This window comes from Lagenorhynchus albirostris, chromosome 7, assembly GCF_949774975.1.
Source record: "Lagenorhynchus albirostris chromosome 7, mLagAlb1.1, whole genome shotgun sequence".
In the NCBI taxonomy this organism is placed as follows: Eukaryota; Metazoa; Chordata; class Mammalia; order Artiodactyla; family Delphinidae; genus Lagenorhynchus; species Lagenorhynchus albirostris.
Window position 1 is genome coordinate 113,079,762 of NC_083101.1, and position 26,172 is coordinate 113,105,933.

General features: G+C 50.1%; 1 protein-coding gene across 5 annotated transcripts in view; it reads right to left on the reverse strand.

The window, feature by feature from the left end:
* The window catches only part of PALLD (palladin, cytoskeletal associated protein), a 398,579-nt gene that overhangs the window by 64,234 nt on the left and 308,173 nt on the right, over positions 1–26,172 (reverse strand). Inside the window, exon 1 of one of the 5 annotated variants that reach the window (XM_060155858.1) lies at positions 21,413–21,522. The exons of 3 other annotated variants lie outside the window; for them this stretch is intronic. The gene's annotated coding sequence lies outside the window, so the exon portion shown is untranslated. Of the gene's footprint in view, positions 1–21,412; positions 21,523–26,172 lie in introns of those variants that run through there. One more of the 5 variants, XM_060155859.1, reaches the window with a different exon arrangement.

Consider the following 26,172-nt stretch of genomic DNA (forward strand, 5'->3'; position numbering starts at 1 on the left):
GAGCTTTTAACCTCACGCTGGTCAGAATGGGCATCATCAGAAAATCTACAAACAACAAATGCCGGAGAGGGTGTGGAGAAAAGGGAATCCTCTCGCACTGTTGGTGGGAATGTGAATTGATACAGCCACGATGGAGAACAGTATGGAGGTTCCTTAAAAAACTACAAATAGAACTACCATACGACCCAGCAATCCCACTACTGGGAATATACCCTGAGAAAAACATAATTCAACAAGAGTCATGTATCACAGTGTTCACTGCAGCTCTATTTACAATAGCCAGGACATGGAAGCAACCTAACAGATGAATGGATAAAGAAGATGTGGCACATATATACAATGGAATATTACTCAGCCATAAAAAGAAACGAAATTGGGTCATTTGCAGACACGTGGATGGATCTAGAGACTGTCACACGGAGTGAAGTAAGAAAGAGAAAAACAAATATCGTATATTAACGCATATATGTGGAACCTAGAAAATGGTACAGATGAACTGGTTTGCAGGGCAGAAATTGAGACACAGATGTAGAGAACAAACGTATGGACACCAAGGCGGAAAAGCCGCGGTGGGGTGGTGGTGGTGGTGGGATGAACTGGGAGACTGGGATTGACATGTATACACTGATGTGTATAAAACAGATAACTAATAAAACTAATAAGAACCTGCTGTATAAAAAATAAAATTAAATTAAAAAAAAAAGAGCTTTAGTGGAAAACGTTCAGCTGGCGTCCTCTTTCCTCCCTGGGCCCTTTGCAGCAGCTCCGTTATGGAAACTCTTTACTATATATAGTTGAGCAGGACTCTGGGACTTGACCTGTGTGCAGGCCGGCCGCCCGGGGCCCCCCCACCGCCTCGGGCCCGAGGGGGCCACACCCGCAAGACAGGGGAGCAGCCGGGACGGCACCCTGCTCTCTTCCAGGCCCCGATACCGTGGTGCTGTCTCCCCTGGGCCTTCAGCCTCCCCACCTACAAAACTGGCCCGAGGCCCACTTCTGACCTAAATCACTGGGGCTGCCTGTGGAACCTCGGAGAAGAACATCTGGGAAACAGTTTTTGCCCACTCAACAGTGTGCATCCTCCCCTGAGCCCCGCCCCGTCCCCCATGTATCCATTCAAGGGTAATGCAAGAGCTAGAACTCTCACGTTTCTGTCCAAGGCCCCAGACCTGCCGGCAGCACCCCCTGATGGCCTGTCCACGCACGGCCACTGCTCGTTTAGTTACTGTCTGTTTCCTCCTGAGACCGCGATCTCTCTAAGGGCAGGTCCACGTCTGCTTTACCCTTCAACCTGTCACCTGAAGTTCAGCACACCATCCATGAATGAATCCTTGAACCGGGAGAGGCAGAAGGAGAGGATGGCTATGGAAACTTAACAGATGCCAGACACTGCCCCGCTCTGCACACAGGCTTCCTCGCTCCCGTGTCTGTCTCTGCATCTGCAGGGATGCGTCACATGGCCCGTGTGTGTATGTACCTGTTCTCTGCAGTACCGACGAGCTGGACCAACCCTTCTCTCACCCGTGTAAGGGGAGGTAGCCAAGGACAGCGCTTGGCACACAGGTGTGCCGGGAGCTGCTGTCATCTCTCCTCCCCCCAGCAAACGGCACCATCACGGATGCAGCTCCTCCACTCAGCACCCCAGGACTCACCCCGCCCGGCCCTCCCTGGCCTCACCTCACCCCTCACCAAGCCATCTGACCCCACCACCCCTGCCTCTCCCACTCCCAGACGACCTCCCACGCGCGCTGCCTCATGTCACCCAGAGGGGTTTTCAAACAGCACGTCTCATCTTGTACCTTCCTGACGCACATGGCCCCAGTCGCTTCAGCCTGCCCTCGGGACAAATCCTGAGTTCTCCGACCTGGGCCACCAGGCCTGGTGGGCTGGCTGTGGCCTCTCCCCACCACCCCATTCTCGGGGTCCAGCCCCGCGTCCCGGGCAGCAGCCCTTCCCCATGCCCCCGAGCAGGGTGAGGGTCTCCGCTCTCCTGCCCTCACCCTGTCACAGCATCACCTACGCGAGCGCTCCCCGTGCACCCTGCATCTGGTCTCTGAGACCCTGCATCCCCCCTACCCGGCCCTGGGGCTCCTCCAGCTCCAGCAACACGAGGACCAGGAAGCAGGTGATGAAGAGACACGAGGGCTGGGCCAGGGGACACCCGGGTCTGCTGTGGCTCCCCAGGGTGGCCCTGTCTCCACTGCGTTCCCGTCTGTGCCAACCGGTACCAGACTTTAAGGCCAAATTTTCCACTGAAGAAAATCTCTGTACATACAAGGAAGAAGCTCACGATTACGCTGCGTGAAAGAAGTTACTACGAGGGGCGCTCGTCTGTGAGGTTCTCTCTCATCTCCCGTTTTCCTGCCGCTAAGCAGCTGGCTGTGCCTTCTCTCCATTCACATACCAATGTGGTCTCCCGTTTTACCCAAAAGACTAGAATTATGAAAACTCATTTTATGAATCCTAAAAGACTTTTTTTTGGGCAAAGTTTAACAGTGGATAAAAACAAACAACCCAATCCAAAAATGGGCAGAAGACCTAAACAGACATTTCTCCAAAGAAGACATACAGATGGCCAACAAGCACATGAAAAGATGCTCAACATCACTAATCATAAGGGAAATGCAGAGCAAAACCACAATGAGATAGTTTTGATTTTTGATGATGGCAACTTTGGCACCGGTCAAAACTGCCATCATCAGAAAGTCCACAAATAATAAATGCTGGGAAGGTACGGCGAGAAGGGAGCCCTCCTACACTGCTGCTGGGAATGTAAGCTGGTGCAGCCACTATGGAGAATGGTATGGAGGTTCCTTAAAAAACTACAAATAGAGCTACCGGGGCTTCCCTGGTAGCGCAGTGGTTGAGAGTCCGCCTGTCAATACAGGGGACACGGGTTCGTGCCCCGGTCCGGGAGGGTCTCACATGCCGCAGAGCGGCTGGGCCGGTGGGCCATGGCCGCTGAGCCTGCACGTCCCGAGCCTGTGCTCCGCAACGGGAGAGGCCACAACAGTGAGAGGCCCGCGTACCGCAAAAAAAATAAATAAATAAATAAAAATTAAAAAAATATAAAAATAAAAATAGAGCTACCATATGATACAGTAATCACACTCATGAGCATATATCTGGAGAAAAACACGGTCTAAAAAGATACATGCACCCCAATGTTCACAGCAGCGCTACTGACAATAGCCAAGACTTGGAAGCAACCTAAATGTCCATCAACAGATGAATGGATAGGGACTTCCCTGGTGGCACAGGGGTTAAGAATCCGCCTGCCAATGCAGGGGACACGGGTTTGAGCCCCGGTCCGGGAAGATCCCACATGCCGCGGAGCAACTAAGCCCTGCGCCACAACTACTGAAGCCCGCACGCCTAGAGCCCGTGCTCCACAACAAGAGAAGCCACAGCAATGAGAACCCCACGCACCGCAACGAAGAGTAGCCCCCGCTCGCCGCAACTAGAGAAAGCCTGTGAGCAGCAACAAAGACCCAACGCTGCCAAAAATAAATAAATTTATATATATAAAAAGAAAACTATGGTTTCTTTTTTCCACATCTAGCATTAATGGTTTTTGACCAATTACTTATTAAAGTGCTAAGGTATGAGTCTTTCAGTAGAAACTGGTTTGGGATGAACACAAAAAGTCCACAGGGATTTTCCAATTTAATACAAGAGTTTGGACAACTGTCCTATTAACTTATCAAATAAAGTTTTATTGTGCCTCTTTCTTCTGTTTGACAATGTAGGTCACTTCTGATATATGGGGACGGGCGGAAAAAACGTATTCTGGGGACAGAGAGAGGTCAGCAGCCTCTGAAGTAGAGAATAATGTTGGTACGACTGGTGGGGAAGACACATCTGGGAAGAAGGGAAGAGAGGGTGCGGCTCAAATGGAACAGAGGAAAGACAAGGAAAGAGGCTGCAGGAAGCAGCATGCATGGCAGGCCTGCCGGCCAGCTGGCGACACACCATCGAAGTGTGGGCTGAATCTCAACACTGCCGTTCACTTAACTTCCGCAGGCCTCGGTGTCCTGTTCTTTAAAAGAGGGAACAGTAACACCTGCTTACGCGGCTTCTCGGCAGGTTTAAGTGAGGTCATGGATGTAAACATTTTAGTTTCCTGTCACTTTCCTTCAGTATTCAGAAAATATGAACATTAAGTTTCATTTGTTCTGAGATCTCAGAATCTAGTGGAAAGCTTGAGGCAGACGTTGAAAAGCAGATCTGAGCTCTCCACAGGTGTGTCAATGAACCCGTCGTGACCACGGGAACCGTCAGGGCCCAGGACGGACAGCCCCCCGTGCACTGTCCTCACACCCCTCACACCTGTGGGAAGGGGTGAGAAGCACCTCCCCGTCTGTCCTGAAGGTGGGTGGTGGCCTCATGGTGCATTTCAGGAGAAAGGCCATGTGTGTCTGCAGTGAACATACAAGTTAATCATGCTATGAACCAGGGGCAGAAGGAATGAATGAACATTACTTCTGTCCTGAAATCAGAGCTCCAAGTAGCTTTGGACACTAAGTTAAAAAATGAAATATATTCACAAAGCTGAATCTTTCATTACTTTGCTAAAGACTAGGATTCAGGCTATTTCATAAAATCAGATAATTTATCACTCAGGATATTTCAGGGAGAAATACATTTTGTGAATCCAAGCCTTTCCTTCCCACTGTTTACAGCACAGAATGAAAGTACACTCTGCTTGGAGAAAGCTTTCGACAAAATTCAACACCAATTTATGATAAAAACCCTGTAGAAAGTAGGCACAGAGGGAACTTTCCTCAACATAATAAAGGCCATATGTGACAAACCCACAGCCAACATCGTCCTCAATGGTGAAAAACTGAAAGCATTTCCACTAAGATCAGGAACAAGACAAGGTTGCCCTCTCTCACCACTCTTATTCAACATAGTTTTGGAAGTTTTAGCCACAGCAATCAGAGAAGAAAAGGAAATAAAAGGAATCCAAATTGGAAAAGAAGAAGTAAAGCTGTCACTGTTTGCAGATGACATCATACTATACATAGAGAATCCTAAAGACTCTACCAGAAAACTACTAGAGCTAATCAATGAATCTGGTAAAGTAGCAGGATACAAAATTAATGCACAGAAATCTCTGGCATTCCTATACACTAATGATGAAAAATCTGAAAGTGAAATTAAGGAAACACTCCCATTTACCATTGCAACAAAAAGAATAAAATATCTAGGAATAAACCTACCTAAGGAAACAAAAGACCTGTATGCAGAAAACTATAAGACACTGATGAAAGAAATTAAAGATGTTACAAATAGATGGAGAGATATACCATGTTCTTGGATTGGAAGAATCAACATTGTGAAAATGACTCTACTACCCAAAGCAATCTACAGCTTCAATGCAATCCCTATCAAACTACCACTGGCACTTTTCACAGAACTAGAACAAAAAATTTCACTATTTGTATGGAAACACAAAAGACCCCGAATAGCCAAAGCAATCTTGAGAACGAAAAACGGAGCTGGAGGAATCAGGCTCCCTGACTTCAGACTATACTACAAAGCTACAGGAATCAAGACAGTATGGTACTGGCACAAAAACAGAAAGATAGATCAATGGAACATGATAGAAAGCCCAGAGATAAACCCACGCACATACGGTCACCTTATCTTTGATAAAGGAGGCAGGAATGTACAGTGGAGAAAGGACAGCCTCTTCAATAAGTGGTGTTGGGAAAACTGGACAGGTCCATGTAAAAGTATGAGATTTAAAAAAAAAAAAAAAAGTATGAGATTAGATCACTCCCTAACACCATACACAAAAATAAGCTCAAGATGGATTAAAGACCTAAATGTAAGGCCAGAAACTATCAAACTCTTAGAGGAAAACACAGGCAGAACACTCTATGACATAAGTCACAACAAGATTCTTTTTGACCCACCTTCTAGAGAAATGGAAATAAAAACAAAAATAAACAAATGGGACCTAATGAAGCTTTTGCATAGCAAAGGAAACCATAAACAAGACCAAAAGACAACCCTCAGAATGGGAGAAAATATTTGCAAATGAAGCAACTGACAAAGGATTAATCTCCAAAATTTACAAGCAGCTCATGCAGCTCAATAACAAAAATACAAATAACCCAATCCAAAAATGGGCAGAAGACCTAAATAGACATTTCTCCAAAGAAGACATACAGACTGCCAACAAACACATGAAAGAATGCTCAACACCATTAATCATTAGAGAAATGCAAATCAGAACTACAATAAGATATCATCTCACACCAGTCAGAATGGCCATCATCAAAAAATCTAGAAACAATAAATGCTGGAGAGGGTGTGGAGAAGAGGGAACACTCTTGCACTGCTGGTGGGAATGTGAATTGGTACAGCCACTGTGGAGAACAGTATGGAGGTTCCTTAAAAAACTACAAATAGAATTACCATATGACCCAGCAATCCCACTACTGGGCATATACCCTGAGAAAACCATAATTCAAAAAGAGTCATGTACCAAAATGTTCATTGCAGCTCTATTTACAATAGCCAGGAGATGGAAACAACCTAAGTGTCCATCATCGGATGAATGGATAAAGAAGATGTGGCACAGATATACAATGGAATATTACTCAGCCATAAAAAGAAATGAAATTGAGCTATTTGTAATGAGGTGGATAGACCTAGAGTCTGTCATACAGAGTGAAGTCAGTCAGAAAGGGAAAGACAAATACCATATGCTAACACATATATATGGAATTTAAGGGAAAAAAATGTCATGAAGAACCTAGGGGTAAGACAGGAATAAAGACACAGACCTACTAGAGAATGGACTTGAGGATATGGGGAGGGGGAAGGGTAAGCTGTGACAAAGCGAGAGAGAGGCATGGACATATATACACTACCAAACGTAAAACAGATAGCTAGTGGGAAGCAGCCGCATAGCACAGGGAGATCAGCTCGGTGCTTTGTGACCGCCTAGAGGGGTGGGATAGGGAGGGTGGGAGGGAGGGAGACGCAAGAGGGAAGAGATATGGGAACATATGTATATGTATAGCTGATTCACTTTGTTATACAGCAGAAACTAACACACCATTGTAAAGCAATTATACTCCAATAAAGATTAAACAACAACAACAACAACAAAAAAGAAAGTACACTCTGCTTGAAGGTTTGAATTCTACCAGTGTTGAGCGCTCAGAACGCAAATGACCGTAGTTCTAAGTTGGACAAGTATCCTGACTTTTTGTCTCCAGTACTGTCTCCTTTTATGCCCTCAGCGGTTTACATTTTGTGCCAAACATCTTATCAGTGATGGTGTGAGAAGCTTTCTTTTGAGAGAGAGAGAGAGGGACTTCCCTGGTGGTCCAGTGGTTAGGACTCCGTGCTTCCACTGCAGGGGGCCTGGGTTCAACCCCTGGTCGGGGAACTAAGATCCCACAAGCTGCATGACATGGTTAAAAAAAAAAAAAAAAAAAGTAAAAAAGAAGAGAGAGAGAGAGACAGAGAGAAACAGAGAGAGATTCCAAGGACAGCCGGGCCCAAATTGCATGGTATCTTTGCTGGGTTGAAAGCCAGTGAATGACGCTTCCTGCTCAATAGCCTCGTCTCCAGCCTCTGACCGCAGGGATGAGCACATTCAACCCCTAAACCGTACAAATGCCCCGATTTCCTTGTTGTCTCCGAACCCACAAGACAGGCCCTAAGACGAAGTGGCGGCTCCCGGCTGCAGGAGCGACCCTGGGTGACGATTCACAGCAGAGAGCCCCCTTCAGTGTGATTCCCTTTCACTCATGGTGGGGGGTGTCTCTCTTCTTACTTCTCCATCACAACCTGGGGGGTGCGCTCTCCCGTCTCAGCCCCTCGGGTTCAGTCTCCTCACAAGCAGAATTGGTAGGTGAGGTAACATTCTTGCTCTAAAACTTGGACTAGCTCTGCTATAGGGAAGTGGAAAATAATCGTGAACAACACTGACCGGGAAACAGGAGATCAGGGTACCCACGTCAGCTCTACTACTAATGAGCCGTCTCTTAATATTCCTGGAACTTAGTTTTCTTCCTAATTTTTTTTTCAAAAGGAATAAATATTCATTGTGGAAAACTCGAGTCTCAGAAAATCAAAGTACTAGGATAATAAAGTAAAAGTGAAGCTTCCTCCCCCAAACCACCCTTCCTCATAGGGGGCCATCCCCAGGGAACAGCTCTGCTCGTGTCCAGCGCTCTCTTCCCAGAGCTTCCACTGTGCGGACACCTGCACACACAACACACGGATGTTTACAGGTAGGGCTTCTGTGTGATCACAGCAGCTGGATCACACGTGTGCATCTTCCTCAGCGACGCTTCATCTCCCACGACGGTCACAGACGCCCCTCCCCGTCGCCACCCCGAACCCCTGCCCCAGCTGGGCTGGAGCCCACGTGTGCCGGGGCACAGACAGGCCAAACCCTTATCAACGACAGACACAGCCCCCTCAAGGACTCTCCAGTACAAGCAGTGGAGCAGTGAAGATCCTTGTACAACTTGAGTACGTATTTTGAGTTTTCTGTGGGAAAAATTTCTAGAAATTGCGGGGTCAAAGCGTGTGTGAATTTCACATAAAATATGAGGGCCACACTGCCCTTGAGAAGACTTTATGACCTTATCTTTATCTGAAAAAGGAGGAAAGAAGAGGTGATGCGTTTCCAATCTTTTTCCAACTGAACCTTGAATTCGACTCAATTAGGAAGCTTTTCAAACCAGAATGGAAGATGGGGCGGGGCTCTGAGATCCAGTTGCCTTTCAGCAAGTCCACTCATTTGAAGCCCTGTCTTCATGAGCAAGTACTGAGACTTTGTTTTGCTTTGGTCTTAGTTGCCAAATTACATTGTTTTTCCCGTGGAATAACACTGTCTTTCCCGGTGGCAATACTGCTAGCCAGAAGTGAAAGTGCTGCTTACTTGTAGAGGCGGGTTGGAAACCATTTCCTGGCATTTGCTACATCATCAGTTGCAAATCTCACTTATTTAAGGGACAAAATACTCCCTCGCAGGTGTGGGTCTCAAACTTTAGTGAGCATCGCAGTCATCCAGAGCCTGAAAAGGCACAGACCGCAGGACCCACCCTCAGAGTTTCGGATTCAGTAGGTCTGGGACGGGGCCAGAAATTTCTGTTTCTAACAATTTCCCAGGTGATGCTGCTGCCGGTGGTCTGGGGAGCACGGCTTTTCAGAACGCTCTGTAATCACTGGGCACGCATTTGCAATTAGAGGGCCACGGCCTTACTCTGGGGAGACGGCGCTTGACATGAGTTTGAATGCTAGTCAGTCACCCTAATTACTACACACAATCTTCTCTCTGCTACAGGTCACCACCGCGCAGGAAGGGGCAGGATGCCAGGACCACACGGGCGGCCCCAGAGTCACCCCTTCTGCCCAACACCTACTCTCGCACAGGAACCGGTATTTAAAAGCACGTAAGACGACTGCAAGATAACTTCACCTTGTTCTCCGTCTTATAAAGGAGACTCTATTGATCAGATGGTGAAAGATACTGACGCTGATGCCTTCTGATAATCCCCAGGGACTTACAGCCACTTAAGTGACACACGTCAAACGGACACATTCAGCTCTCAGTCACCCAAGTTCTGAAAGCAAACACGAGAAAACAGACGACGTGAACCTGAACGTTCACTCTGACTGCAGGCTGTGGGTCTGCAGGGCACTGCCAACGTACTTCCTGTCCTAGATCTTGTATCCGAGAATGACGGTAGTACAGTCTGCGGTGGGGGTAGAAGTGAACAAAGGAACAGGTTCACGTTTACATATTCGTGACAGGACAGTGAACTCTGCTGGACACGGAAGAAGGCAGACCACAGGAGAGAGAGCCGGACCTGCCGGACGCACCGTCAGGTTGGAGGAGGCTGTTCACCGGTCAGCTGTGATACACCTGGTTCACGGTGTGTTTTCAGAGTTGAAGTCGGAGCATGTTGAATCCACGTCAGAGGAGTTATGCAGTGACGGAAAGGAGAGAAGAAAGAGCAAAGACAGTGTCCTAGAGCAACACGGCGCCACCTGCGGTGACAGGCACAGGGAGCCTGCCCGTTCACTGCCGTCCCTCAGCAGCTCTGAAGGGGGCTCGTTGAACCGACCAGTGCTGTAAGCATGGGCAGGACCACCTCAAGTCCTCGGAGGCACACGTTACATTATTCCCTAAGACCAGGGCTCTGCTTCTGGCTGGCGCTTTCGAAGTCTTGACTAGTCAAGTTCTTTATTTGAATAAATCTTTCTTTAAAAAAAAAATTATGATTTTAGAGGTTTTTAAACTCCTGACAACCTCTCTTATGGGTAATCAAAATCGGATACTGCTGCTGAAAAAAGAACAAAGGGGTGAGGAAGAGGTGACAAGTAGGTTCCCAAATTCCTTTTCAAAGCGTCTAGAGAGATTCCACAGATTATACAGATACCCGGGAAACACTGTGCTCAACCTGTGAATGTATCCATTCAGACAAAGAGCTATTTGCATATTTTCCATGACTCTGTGCGTGGGACACAGTCCAGCCAGGCCTTCCTCACCCCCTCCCCGCGGGCCCCTCTCCGGCCACGAAGCTGGACGCCCGCCGTCCTGCAGATGCGTGGCCTTCTGTCCACCCCTGGGCCTCTGGACGTGTGGCCCAGTGGCCTTCTCCACCCAGGTTCACTTGATCAAACCTCCCCACTGTCAGGCCTCGCTCGCTGTCTCCCGAATCTTCCCCTCTGCTCCCAGGAGGGCTGGTCACCCCTCCCTGGGGTCTCCGCACTACCTGCTTCAACCTCTGGCCTCACCAGCCCTCTCTGCTGCCATTCCACGACCCCACTCATTCGGGGACACCTAAGTGTTCTGTGAGTCAGTGAGTGTTTGCTGAGTGAAGGAGTGACACTAATTTGTTTGCTCGCTTTTTAAAGTGTCAGGAAAGGTTTCCCAGTATGTCCTCCCCCAGCGGTCACGGAAGACGGGCCGTGGGCCGTTAAAGCTCCATTTCCGCGGCACAACTGTTTTCCCCTCATCGATTCTAAGAAATCCTAGATAACCGGAGAACTCTGTGGGTTACAGAAGGCCTCGCCACCGCAGGGTTCTGTGCGGTGAGAGCATGCTGTTTTAGGGGAGAAGAGCCCAGAGCGAGAAGCGCCCGCCCGCCTGGGGACGCCCCACCTCCGAGAGGCGCGTTTTCTTCCTTCTGGAAAGAGGAGATTTTATAATTTTTAAAAGGACAGACGATGGTCTCACAGGACTCTTCTACAATTCAATAAAGAATGTATGTAAAACACTGTGAAAATTCACAGTGTCATTAACTATTTGCTGAATAAATGGATTAAGCAATTCATGAGGACTTGAGTATCGAGAGAGACCAGCCAAGAGCAACCTCTACTACCAGGCGTATCCGATCATGAGCGCTCATTTCTGAAGGTGGTCTAGTCATGGTTTTCTGCAGGAATGTGGCCTAAGACAGAACAAAACAGAAGGAAACACAGGGCTCTCTGACCTCTTGGATACCCGATTTCCCCGTGGACGATGACTCAGGGTGAAAGCACCGACAAAGGCTGGGTGTCTGCTGCACGGGCCCTGCTGAGACCAGCAGGGCAGGGCCTGCCCTCCCCACCTGCACAGACGCCCTTGGGAGACGCTGCGAGGACCTCCTGAGGCAAGAGGCGGGGAAGCAGGACTGGCAAAGCGCGCAGATTTGGCAGGAAGTCTGCATCTCCGCATCGCGGCTTCCGGCCCGGGGAGCTGCAGCCAGTCCCGCGGCCTGGGCTCACTCCCCGGTGACATCATCGGATCTCCACGCTGCAGCCCCACAGAAGCCTCCGCATCCGATGAGTCCCCACCTTCCAGCTCAGCTGCGTCTCCCCAAGCCTAATATGGAAGGCCCCTGAGTCACGGGAGGGACCTCCGCGGTTGCTAAAATAACAGAAGCACTTATTAATCACAGTTGGAAACCAGTGCACGTACCACGGGGATGGCTTCCAGCTCCGCATCACCACTACCTGGAACGGTGGCTCTAAATCCGACCACTGGACTCCTACGGCACACAAGGCCCACGTCAAACCTGGTCACCCTGCGGTCTAAGACAGGAGATCACTGAAAATCAAACGTAAACCTCAAATGCTCCTCTTAAACTGTGTGAACTTTTCTCTTGAGCTCAACAGAGATCAACCCCTGACCACGTGGAACTGGTGATTTCTGTAACCCCTGTCCTGTGACCCAGCTTAGAGGTTACAGCAACTCATTAATTATCCCGTTTCCCAGATTACACTATATCTGAAGGGTATTATCTCCTGAAATGTAAATTAGCATAAAACATTCCAAAAGGTTTGGCGGTCAGTCTCTTACTTTTCCTACGTTGCCCGCGGTGGTAAACCTTGCTGCAGTCAGAATTCCCTTCTGGCAAGGACACAGTGGCCAAGCTTAGAAGCTGCACTTGGGTCAGATGACACCATACGTTTCCCGTATGGTGTATTGGCCTCCGTATACTAGGATATATACGCACAACTAACGCAACTACACATTTATAAACCACCTCTATCATCATTTTTGGAGGTCACGGGCACTTGGGATTTTTGTGAAGCTTGTATTTCTAATATAGTTTTGCGGACGACGCACAGGCTTATAATTTGAACGAGAGTGTGGCACTGCCTGCCTGAGATCCATCTTTGTACTTCTCCAAGGCCAGGGAACCACATCCCACAGAGTCACCAGCTTCCTGAGTGTCTCAGTCCAACCCTCCGTGAGAGCAGGCAAAGCTGAGGCAGAGAAAAGGCAGGGCTGCACGGGACGCCCTTCATCTCCCTCCCTACACGGTACGCGGACAGCTCAGCTCGCCTCATCCGGTCTCTCACTTTATGGGAGGACAACAGAAACCCGGGGGCAACGCGGGTGGCCTGGGAAGGGACAGCTGGCCGTGCACAGCCCGAGCCAGGACCACCACTGCATCAGAAGACAGGCTTGGGATGATGGTCATTTCCTCGGCTGGTTCAGAAAATAAAGGAAGGCGGCCGAGAAAGCCAGGCGGGCAAGTCACAGATGCATCTAGCCTGTACTGCATCATCATCTCAAGAGATCTATACCACACGCAGCTTTCCGGGTGGCCCCGGCCAACACCAGGTGTGTGCTGGCCTCGTCAGAAAACCCAGAGGTTCAGCCCGACCCTGTGGTTTCAAACACTGCAGCCTTTAATCTGTTTGCTGGGAGCTGCAGTGCCCTCACGATTTTCCTGACTCGTAATTTCAGCTGATGCCTGTTGGCAACAAAAGTGATTGGTGTTTGTTTTTTTTTTTAATGAAAATTGCAGAAGAGATATTGTATCTGAAACCAGATCTGATTACAGTGATGAAAGGATGAACTAGTTATCTCAAAGTCAGAACAGGACCCAAAAGCCATTTTGTAAAAGAGACTCGAACCCAAGGGTCAGAGCAGACCCCACCGTACGACCAAACTTCGTTTCAAGACGTTCAGTCTTCGCTGTATTCGCTCCTGTTCAAGTGGCTGCATATTGATAATGTAGCTGTGTGACTCTGTGACTGCACGTCATTATTTGGCTCACATAAAACGCAGTGAACCAGTAACTGCTGTACTACATGACATGACACTTCACGACCAGTGTGATTTTGAAATATATCCTAATTATAGATTTAAGTAGAAGGCTGTAGTAAAGTGAAACTACTGCCACCATGAGAACCCTGAGCAAACATTTAGGCGTCCAGTTTGATTATCCTTCTTATTTTCAGATTGGTGTTTGGCTTAATAAAGGTAGACAAAATCAAAAGGATCAGAGAGAAAATAAACGCGTAGGCAGACTGAGCTCTGAGCAGAGGGCCAGAGCCTGGGAGCTACAGCAGCAGAGACACACCGGGGGAGCAGCCAGAGCACCCGGGACACGGCGGCCACCCCCCAGGGCTGGGCCGTCCACGCAAGGCGGCCAAGGCAACCCAACCAGATGCCTCCACTGGGATCACCTCCCCAAGTAAACGGGGCGTCAGGATTCTAAACATTAGCATTCACCCTTAAAAGCTTTCCTCCTGAACCTGCGTAATCAGCGTTCTCAATTTGACTGCCAGATCTGTCATCTGTGCAGAAGCTGCTGGAAAACCCGACAGTTGCCCTGGGTGCACATTTCCAAGTGTCACAATCCCCCTGCACTCGGAGGGGAGGCCCCAAGGGCTGGAAAGAGAAACCAGCCAGAGCCTGAAGGCCCCGGTCCTCCTGTAACTGCACCTTCGGGAAGGCACAACCACGCGCACGCTTTATACTTTTCCAATCAGTCCAGCCGAGGGGTCAGGACACCCGCCCTGAAAAAGGCCCTGGACCAGCAAAGGCCCCGAATTGTTAAATGAACGAGAGCTTGGCCCGGGTCTCACACTCTCGACCTTGATATGCCTGTGAAGGGCGAACACTCGGGCTTTTCAAAATCTCGAAGTATAAAAATAATTCCAAGTAACTTTTCCATCGTTTGTACCCTGGAGCAAGGATGCCGACCTGGTAGAAGAAAGTATGGCTGGTGGGGGAGGTTACTGAGTGTCCACAGTGGCTGCTGAGTGGTTCTGAGGGGAAACAGTGCAGTTCTGTATGTCTGCAAACTGACAACTCCCGCTGGCTGTGCAGGAAGACGGGCCAAGGATGCCTGGACTCGGACAACTTCCGTCTCGTCCCTGGATGACGTTTCTGCCTTTCAGAGAGATCGACAGGCTCAGATACTGTTCTCTCTCTCGCAGATAAAAGCTCTGCTTTGGAGAGGCAACGTCCAGCCCCTCGTCCCGTCCTGGGTACCCTTTCCTCACCTGCTGGGACAGGCTTACAGGTGCTGGTATGGACAGTGTGTGCTCAAACCTTCTGCTATGTGACACAACCTCATGACACGGAGGGCATCTGTTTTTGTTTTCTCTCTTAATAAGTGCCTCAGATAGATATTTCTACAGACCCACACGTCACTTATACAAACATCTATTTATAGTTAGGAAGACAAGGAGAGAGGCTTTACCAAGAAAAACCACACATTTTTCCAACTCCAGCTATGAGTTAGTTCATCTGTGGTTTTACTGGGGTATGCTTTACTTCAACACTCTTTCACTGGGCGGGTTTTTCAGACCTTAGCTTAGTCAAGTGACGTCACCTTCAAATACAGAGAGTCAAGCTTCCTCACTGTCTGCTCTCCTGTGGGGCAGAGCCATCTCCTCCCAGGGCTTTCGCCGTGGTGATCATCCCCTCAGCTCTGTCTGCACTCTGACCCCTCAGAGCATCACACTGGGGTCCACCTGCCTCCTGGCTCACCTCTCTCTGGCCCAACACCTGAGCTGCCTCGCCCTCAGGGCCGCTCCACTTCCTGCCCGCTGCTCGGCAGGACCCTGGACGCAATCCCCCCGCCTCCCACCTCAAGACCATGAACGCCAAGGGCAGTCAAGTCCACCTTCTAACCCCAGTAAAGGGTGACTCCAACCCCTTCAATCAGTTCCTCTGCCACCAGCTTAGCTGAGACCGATGTCCATCTCCTGCATGATTCTAACCATCCCGGTGGTTCTCCTGTCTCCCAGCTGACCAGCTACCTACACCTACCCCGGGAGGACGCCAAGCAACCAGGAGAGAGAAAGCAGCAGCAGGAGGCATCCCTGCTGTCCTCAACCGAGGCACCACACGGAGCAGTGAGGTCTGAGTCAGGTCGCTGCCGGAGAATGACACAGAAGAGCACACAATCAAGAGCTGTTTCACAGTCTAAGACTTGGGCTCAACACTGCAGAGACGAGACGAGCGCAGGAGGTAACGAGCCGTAGGTGGCACCACTGTTTTAGGGACTCTAAGTGCCAGAGGACCCCAGCGGAGGGAGCGACTACCGTGACGAGCAGGGCGGAGAGAAGATGTTGGATGACATTTCCGGGTCAGCGTGTAGGAGGCCGATTGCAGTCATTCAGCAAACACCCACCACCGTCTACCAAGCGCAGGGTGTTCCTCCACGTAAGGGACACAAAGAAGACTAGCAGACGGCTCTCTCCTCGGCAGGTGAAGGGGACGGCGGGGTTCCGGGGTCCAGGATACAGGAGTGTCGTCAGAACCCGACCTCAGGCAGACCCTGAGGGCACATCCCACCAGCCAGGTGAGTGTCACACCTCCTCTCCTCAAACACCCAGCCCCGCCAAGGTGACGACCGACTTCCTATTCCACTGAAAACACAGGAAGCCCTCACTGCCGCGTCCACCCACACCTGCCCCCTGGCCCGCGGAGCCCGCCTTCTTTCTAGAACCGCAGAAGAGCCTCTGCCGTGCCCAGACCCCAGCCTGCCCTTCCGTCTCTCCTGACCTTTGACGGGCAAGGTGAAGCCCTCCGTCCATGTTCCTGCATGCGTCCCCAGGCACCCGCTGGGGTATTTACAGGGACCCACAAAGGCAGTCCACACCACGACAGCGGCCGCTACAAAACACGAGGGTATGCCCGGAGGACGGGTGCTGTAAGGCTCGCGGGCTCGCTCTGCCCGCGCACAGCCGCTCCTCTGCCCGAGCTCCTTCCCACCGGGCTGATCCCAGCCTCACTGCTGCCCCTGCTTCCTGGCTCTGTTTCCCCCAGCACAGGACTATCTGAAGCCCTGGATGTTTAGTCTGTTTCTCTATGGTGTGTCTCCCATCACTACAAGACAAGCTGCACGAGGGCAGGGGTTGTTGCCTATTTGTCCATCTGGGTCCCTACTTTCTTCCCAGAGTCCAGCCAGCGGCCAGGCCACAGGGCTTGTTCAGCAACAGCTGTCCAGCCCTGCCATTTCAGAGCTGTGTGGCTCTGGGCACATTCTCACCCTCCCGAAATCTCACCTGCATCCTTTTTAAGATGGGGGTGCTGATGGTACTTACCACATGGGACTGTGGTGACGACGAGACGATGTAAAGTGTGTTAAACATTTTAGCACATTTTCTGGTAGGAGGTAACTGCTCTATGGTATTTATCCTATCGTTATTCAGGATATTGTAAGTGTACATCAGCATCTAAGTTGACCTGAAGTCTGTCCAGTCCCCAGGAGGTATTTATTTGGGAATTTTGTGCACTGGCATCAAATAGAAAAACAAAATGCCTGGAAGTTTGCTTTCTTGCTATTATTTAAGATTCCATTTAAAACCAACCCTGACTTGAACAACACTGAGTGGACAGCTTGCGGTGCTAATGCTCAGGTTCTAGAGTAAAGATGATGTTCAGTAACTTAGTAAGGAAGTCGTGTCACCCAGCAGGCAGCCCACGTCAACCGGCCATCAGAGCAGGTTTCCCGGCCGGCTGATGGACCACGGGCCTCACCTCGGCCCTGTCACCCGTGTCCTTCCCCCTCTGGTGCCAGGCACTGCTGTCCCCACCCCCCAGCTCTCTGGTTCCAGGCTGCGGGGTCTCTGTTAGCACGGGGGCAGTAGGAAAGGAAACGTATCTCTGTGTACCTTTATTTTCCCTTTAGGGTTTACATGGAAAAAGACAAGGTGGGGTCCTTCTTGCCATTGTTGCTGGGATTAAAAGTCATTTAAAAAAAAAAATCAAGTTGGAGCTCTGAGTGCATTTTCCCACAAAACCATGTTATATATAATGGCTCCTTTCGATGGTACTATGAGTAAAAGCAGGATACTCTGACCTGTCCTGGAACCCAGCCACAAACTGACATGGTTTCAACGAAAGGGCGTGTTCAGAGTCCCCAGCGAAGGATTTACAAACGCACATTCGAAATCCAGCCCAGGTGGAAGCGGAGGGCGCTGACCCTCAGTGGGTCTGGCAGTTTCACGAAGGCAGCACACATGTCATGAAGTGGGGGACGATGCCTGTGAGTCTGATGCACGGTGGTCCAGGGCTACTTCCTTCCAACGTGGATGGGCACCTGGTCTCCGCTCTCTGATACCAGGAAACGTGGTAGAGAATGCTGGATGCCCTGCAGGGTCTGGGGAGTGACAGCTTCTTAACCAAGGTTCCTTCCTCCCTCCCTGCCCACTGGTGAGACTTCCGTGTCTATTCTTCTTACTTGGTTTTGTCTGTTTTTTAAATTAATTAATTAATTAATTTATGGCTGCGTTGGGTCTTCGATGCTGTGCACGTGGCTTTCTCTAGTTGCAGCGAGCGGGGGCTACTCTTCGTTGTGGTGTGCGGGCTTTTCATTGTGGTGGCTTCTCTTGTTGCAGAGCACGGGCTCTAGGCACGCGGGCTTCAGTAGTTGTGGTGCACGGACTCAGTAGTTGTGGCTCACGGGCTCTAGAGAGCAGGTGTAGTAGTTGTAGCGCACGGGCTTAGTTGCTCCACAGCATGTGGGATCTTCCTGGACCAGGGCTCGAACCCGTGTCCCTTGCCTTGGCAGACGGATTCTTAACCACTGCGCCACCAGAGAAGCCCCTTGTCTGTTTTCTTATGAGTCTATTTCTAACACTTCTATATGGAAAAAAAATTGCAAAGTTTTGCCAAAAATCCAAAAAATGGTCATCTGCCCATTTCTTCTGGCTGACACATTCTGCCTGCAAATGGCAGCTTCTCCCTTAGGAGGAAATCTTTTCCATCAAGGAAGCCCTTCTGCCTTCCAAAAGCCCAGGCCAAGATGGACACCAGCATCGTTGCTTCCCGGAGGGGGAAGCTCTGGCAGCTGGCCCCCCGGCACTCCGTGGAAGAACTCGGAGCTGCATGAACCAACCACCCGAATTCTCAGCCTGCCTTCCGGTCCTTGTGATCCAAACACACAAGTAAGAGAGGCTCACCTAACCGGAACTGCACGCGTCACCCGTCATGGTTGTCCCTAAAGCACACGAGCAGCAAGCAGTGAAGACGACTGCTCGGGGTGAAAGGCGCCTTTAGGGGTCAGTGGGGCTGGGCCGAAAACTGTCCAGGGCACTGGCTTCAGGGGCCGTTTCTCCTTCCTGACCCCTCAGGCCCTCCTTCCTTCCCCTGTACCTCCCCACCTTCCCTACAAGGCTGGGCTAGCTCTCGCCAGTCCTACAGTCTCCTTGGAGGAAGACTTTCTCATCCAGCATCGCTCATTCCTCATCCTTTGACACAATCTGATACAGAGCTTCCCAGTGAGCGAGTGCAACCCCGTGAGCGAGTGCAACCTCGCTTTCGTAGAGCAACCCGAGAGGCGGAAAGGGGACGGCCCGAGGACCTCACTCGACCTCCTACCACCCTGTGTCTCAGAACAACATTTGCGGAGTGAGCTACTGTGTGTGAATGCAAGAACACGTTCACAGGAGAGTGCAGTACTTGTCAACGTATTTTTTTGGTGTCTACCTCCCCCATTTACTTGGAGAGTCATTTTGCCAAATAAGAAATCGTATAGGCATTTTGAGAAGCACAGTGAACTTCCATCACCTGATGTTTATCTGGATCTTCTGAAACAGTTGCTGAAAAAGCACATCACACGTTGATATGAAACTGTTTACAGGGAAATGTATGCAAAAGAGAAAGCAATGTCTAAAACATATTTTTACTGTTCCCAGTGGCTGTGAAAAAAAAATCCGGAAAGTGGGGGAAGAAAAGCAACAGCGGTTTGGACAATCAACAGCTGTGTGACCAAATTAACAACTTCCTTTTGAAATGATGACTCCAGCACCTTGAGCAGTATGGACTCCTTGATAAGCTCCAGGAAATACTTTATACTTCAGTAATAATGAGTGATTTCAAAGATAGTAGAGTATAAGATTTACTACAGTCTAGGGAAAATATTTTGGGAAAAAAGAGCAACTATGCTCAAAAATAGTATAAAGATTACAGCTCTTGAGAAAACAACACAGTAAAGTTTTTCAAAGCTCAACTGCAAGGCAATGCAGTAGGTGGTTCAACTCTTACTACAAAGCTTTCAAAGTCAACGAAAACCCAGAGCCCACAAGCCTATAATGAAGCACCCCAGGGCTCCTATAACCAGGACACCAACCTCTTGCTTTCCAAGTCAGTGTTCTCACCTAGGAACACACTGGGTGTGCAGTTATTACACCATTTCAAGCATGCAGGCTACTGGACCGCACCAGCTGCCAGAATGTTATGATTCACGGGTTTCACAGCCACAGAAAACAGAGCTGTGTGATTGTCGACCACCTACCCCGAACTCTTCACCCAGAGCACCAAGTGTTCACACAGCCAAAAAGACGGTTAGGATGCTGGCGTGCTTGATTATTCGCTGTACGTGCCTAGTTTCTTAGTAATGGATGTGGTGTGGGCACCCGGCAACCCAGCCCAGTCCTTATTCAAAACACAAAAACTAGAATTAGTGTCAGATCAATCTTATTTTATATAAAATAAATAGAAAAAATAAAAAACATAGCTTAGAGATTAGTTGGAAAATGTGGTGATTATATATTGATTATATACCTCTTGCCCATTTGTGATACCCACTGTTAAGGAGGGACTAACCACGTGACTTCCTCTCTCTTCAGGTCGGACTCCGGACTCTTCCAATCGCTCCAAGGCACGGGGACCCCTACTCTCACCCGCAACAACGCAAACCCACGTGAACAGACCACGGAAAAAATAAAATTCACTCAAACCTCTCATCACTAAGTCAAAGTCCCCCAGCTCTTGAAACAAAGAGTCCTCTTCCGTTGGGGATGGAGGAAGACCGCACGAAGCGGCTACCTCTGCACTGTGAGCTCAGAAACATCCCCTACACCACTCCTCGATGACCCCGGCCAGTTCTTCCTCAGACAGCAGCAGTACTGCGACGGGACCCCTCATAACACCAACCAAGAAAATGTCCTCCACGGCAGAGCGGGGCAGTTTCCGAGGCTGCTGGGACCGCTGCTGAGCCCGGGGGGCGGGGCGTCGGGGGCGGCACCCCGAGGGCAGGTCACCCGGGAACCGAGCCTTCCCGCCGCCCAGGCGAGGGTCTGTCCACTCGGCCCCTCCCTGGGGCCGCAGGGCACACGCAGCTCGGGCTGGCTCGGCTCCCGGGGACCGGAGTCGGATGAGCTCCGCGCGCAGGGAGCCCCGGGCCGCCGTACTCCGCGCCCTGGAGCCCCGCACGCTCGCCGCCCCGAAGGGAAACCAGACCCGGGCGGCGGGACCGCGGCCGCGGGGGGCACTGCCCGAGGGCCGCCGGCTCCGCGCCCCGCGCGCAGGCCACCCGGCCTTGCCGCTCCCCCAGGCCGGCGCCCACCCCCACTCCGTGCGCGGAGAGCACCAGCGTCCCGCAGAGAGGAGGGTGTGGGGGTGCGGGGCTCGGGAGGGACGGGCCCCCTCACCACACCCCGCCGGCGGCAGGAGGAGATCACCGCCCGCCCCCTCCCCGCCAGCTCTGCCGGCCGTGGTCTGGGGCAGCCTAGCCTCTCCGGCCCCCGCACGGTCCGAGGCGCCCAAGCCCCTCTGGAGCCAAGCTCTCTGCGCCGCTCTCCGACCGCAGGGCAGGGAGGGCTCCGCCAGGGGCCGCGGCGGGGCGGGAACGCGGGGCTGCTGCCCGCCGGCCCCCTTTTCCTCCCCTACCGCACCCCCACACCGCCCTACCTGCCGTCCGGCCGTGCCCCGCCGCTCCGGGACCCCCAGCGTGCCGGGAGGACCCGCCGTGGACCGCGCGCTAGACTGGACGCCTCTGCGACTCTGGAGGCCTGACGCCCCGCCCGCGCGCCGGGGCAATAAGAGTCCACGGGGCCGTGAGGGCGGGGAGGGGGCGGGGCGGCCTGGGCCGAGTTGGGGGGAGGGGAGAGGAGGGGGGTCGAGAGGAGGGGAGAAGGGGGAGGGGAGGAGGGAAGGGAGAAGCGGGCTGCCCGGCAGGTTGGCCGCGCGCCCGTCCCCAGTCCCCACCTCCCGGGTAGCAGCCCCCGCCCCGGGCAGCACCTGGACGAACAGGCTTTCCCAGAACTTCCGGGAGGGATGGATAACGGGAAAGAGTTTAACTTTTTTTCTAGGCCAGTAGGGATGTTGGCTGCATGTCGGATGATTTGCCCCAGGTTTTGGGTTTTCTCGTTTCTGGACTAAGAAGGAAAGTCCAGGACCTCTGCTCCAGGGCAGCATTCCAGCGGGATGGAGTGAAACCCGGCGCAGGCGGGGGCGGCCGGGAAGAAGGGGCTGCGGGCGTCGGGCTGGGCCGGTGGGTCGGAGCCCAGCTCCTGCGAGCCATCAGGTACCAACAGAAAGACTGTGCAGCACTTAAATCCCAAAGCATACTGATCGTGTGGAATGCTGCTTTCTTTTTTAAGGAAGAGAGAGGATAATTTCTAGATTTCCATGAACAGTTTACTCTGTTCCGCTTATCAATGAGTAACTGAATTGCGGGGCCCTGAGGGTAAGAAGTGCAAGGCGTTCTGGTTTAGCAACGGTGCCTATCTTGTGCTCTTCTGCCGTCAACTTCTAGAGGCCCTGAGTCACTCGGAAGTTTCTATAGAACTGTTTTCAAGGAGGAAATGGACTCATTAATTCCACAATTAATTTCTTACGTAAAGTGTGTGACTTCCTGTGGGCTTAACCTTAAGTCCAGGTCGGCGACTTCTCCTTTTACTAACCCAGCTCAGGACGCCCCTGGCTCCGCACATCCCCTACAGTTGGGTTAGCAGTTATTTCTGGCCTGTTCCTCCTACACCGCGTACTCCTTGACCATCAAGTCCATATCTCCTCTACACACCACGAACTGTCACGAACATGAATGGATGAATGCTAATAGATCGCATATATTGAACACCCATGGTTGTGTCCAGCCCTTTCTGTAAAACGGTCACCAAGAAAACGCCAGTAGATGTCATCTAGGTTTGAATGCCAGTGGCCACAGTAACTAGTCTAGTAATTCTATCCCTGTCTTCAGTATTAATATCAAACAATAGGGTTTCTGGGTTCACAGCCCTGAGACAGAGACTCGACGTCTCTCTCTCTCCCAGAAATAGTGTTAATGATTTTTAGATTAAAAATGATGTCTGTAAAATACACAAAACAGTAAACCCAGAGGATGGTTCCCTGTGATTCAACCCTCAGAGATAAACATTGTTAACAGCCTGCAGTATCCTCTTCCAGACTTTTCTGTTTGTGCATTTCAACACGTATTCAACACACAGATTAGATCATTTCCATATGATTCTGTAAACTACTTCTTTTTTAACCTACAATATACCATAGTCATCTTTCCAGGTCTACTACAAGGCATTATTCTCTTTTCAATTTCTGCAAGGAACAGGGGTAAAAAGCTCAGTACATCACTGTTTAACTTTGCTTTTCTTTCAAGTTTTGGTGTGCTCACTCCCGGGCAAATGGCCATTAGGGCTGCAAGAATGACATCAGTGGTGCACTGCAGGGTTTTCCAGAAGGCTGCACTTGACATTCTGAAGTGGGAGTTAGGACTTAGTGGTCTGTGCCATTAACTGTGGAAGTCTGTAGTTTTAAAAAATTTTCATAGCAAGGGGATTAATCTGATGAATTTTAAAGTTACAGTTCTTAAGTGTTGTGAGTTTATGATTTAGGAGTCCGTTCTCAACGTTAAGCGCAGAAAGAATGAAATGGATAAGGCTGAGTGACCAGCACCACAAGCTTGGGAGAGTGTGTAGGAGGAAATAGACCCAGAGGGTTGGTGAACTACCAGGAAACATCCAATTCCTCTCCTCTCCAGAGGCAGCAAGGAAGGATGACCCAGAGATCCGCCATCACTGCCTTACTGCTACCTATTATAGGAGCCCAGAAATGTGAAGCAGTTTCTACTTCTCACAGGTCAGATCCGGGAGGATTTCAGAACTGGTGCAAAACACTAAGTCTTTTAATGCTTTCAACTTTTAAAGATTTTAAGCGTGCAGTGGGGGAGGCGTGGGTACATCTTATATATCACTTTGGCAAGTCCAAGATTTGTGACAACTGTTATCAGTACTGATAGGAATCCTGCCAAGCTTGAAAAGAACATGCATCCCCTTGTGTACTCCGAGGATCCTGAGCGGCAACCTTCTCCTTAGATTTTCTCCTCTCTCTCCCTGAGCTAAAACTGAGAGCTCTGTGGCTTTAGGGCAACAGGAGGGGGTGGAGAACACACCTGCATCCACTCATACCCCCCAGGGGCTGCGCTCCGGGACTCCCACTGGCCCCCGGGAGCATCTGGCAGAACCTCCTCTAAGGTTCCTGTCTCCAGGGTCACTTTTGCCCACTTGGGCTCCAACACCTGTGGCTTCAAACGTGCACATTTAATCTGAGATGAAGTAATTTGCTCAACTGTCTAACTGTTTGGGGAGGAGCGTGGAATGGGTGAAGTTAATCCTTCAAACCACTCCTTGTTTCTCCTTTTCACATCCTCAGGAAAAGAATGAAGCTCAGGGTGGTTGAAAACTAAAACGGCAGCAAAAGACGGCTCAAAACAAATGGTATCCACTGAACAGACAAGGGAAGCCAGCCACAGAGGCCTGACGGCTGGCAGGGAGCACACGGCCCCTACCTCAAACATGCTCGGCATCGGTGATACTTTATAAAGTGGATACGATGAGCAAATCAAATCCATGCCTTCTCACCAAATGCCCACTAGAAAAACTACCACCACAAGTCACAGCGCCCAGCCACGCTGTTCTAACATGTAAAGCCAAAATCTACATCTTCCTTCCTTTTATTTCCAGGTATTAGTATATCTTCAGGCATTTTGCTTAAAATAATATTTTAATGAAAAGTACCAAAACCTTGAGATTTTCTCAGAAGATTCTTGGCCGGGGGCTGGCACGTATTTCCGCCGAGGGATCGATGGTGAATATAACAGATGTTCTGACAGCAATTCAGCATAAGGGTCTATTTCCACTCACTTCTGGTGCTTTGATATTATTTTTAAAAACCTGTGGATTTAGCTCTTGCTGTATTTTTAAAAGGTACAAGATCTTGTCTCAGTGGTCCATTTCCTCAGTTGTAGAGATTACTTTTGCAAGGAATCCCAACCCCATTCAGCAAACAAGAACAGACTAGGAAAATGGTAGAGCAGTTACTGACTTTACCTGATACTGGTTCCAACTAATATTATTTTTCAGAAAATGTTTCTGAGAGGAGAAGGCTTAAGATCACCCTTCATTCTATTCATGTTTAAAATGAGCACCTTCAAGAAGCCTTGGACCACTCTGAATCTGCAGTCTTTGTAATTAATTGCAGCATTTTTAAAGAAACATATCTGTTTCCGTCTCAACAACTACCGAATTATTTTAACGAAAGTGCGAAATCTTTAAAAACGTGGGTCTTCTCAGGAGGCTCAGCCCCGTGCACTATCTGACCATGAATGTGGACTCCTGGGGGAGAAGGAAAGGGCAAACCTCCGAGGACAATTCATACTTTCAACATAAAAACAGAGTGTGTATCCCACTGGCCAAGATAACTTTCTGGCTCTTTGGTTTGTACATAACTTTTTATTAAGGGCAGGGAGAAAGGCCAAGGGGAGAACAAAGGGGATTGTTTGTACTTGTGTAAAAGTGACTAGAGCCCAGTGGACGTAAAATACTAAGTGAGAGGGAACATGGTCCCCAGAAGGGCTGCAGTCATGGAGGTTAAAGAAAGATTGTGAAGTTGTAAACAAAAGAACAGATTGAGTTTGCCAGGGCAAACTAGGCCTTGAACCTGCAAAGGACTCCAGGGGAATCACAGATTCAGACCAGCGGGGGCCTGAGAAAGGGTGCCCGAAAGGGCTGGGCTCTGGAGACAAGATGGGCCGGGTCCATCCAAGGCTGCTGCCATGACCTTGAACTCACAGAGCTCCTGTGTTCTCATCTGTAAAGTGGAGGAAAGGCATTTCCCTTGGCCTGCCTAAAAGGAGATAAATGAGATGCTGCCTGGGCAACCGTAACACAGTGCTCAGCACATGGTGGGTGGCCTTGGTTTTCTTACCCCTTTAATGTGTATGTTTATATCTTTACAGTATCTAAGGAATTTTTTTTTTTTTAACAAAACACAGTACTTAGGAGCAGAGTAAAAAGTAATAATCTGACATGATGCTGGTCATTTCACACACATTCTCCCATTTTATATGCCTGTACAACCCATGGGAGGTATGGCTGTTACCATCACGCCCCCTTCATGGAGGGCAGTGACCACAGAGAGGTTAGTAACCTGCCCAAGGACACAGAGCAGGTCAGGGGAGAAGCAAGAGCATAAACTGTTGAGTCCAGAACCCAAACTCCAGGGATTCTTAACTCTGGAGTGAAAAGTACATACACATGGAAAGTCCCTTAACAACCTCGGGACACTAAGATCTCCTTTAGTGAATCGTTCTCACCAAGTTGCATGGTGCACAAGAACGTCTGCTTGACTTGAAATAGTTCAGGCAGCTCTAAACA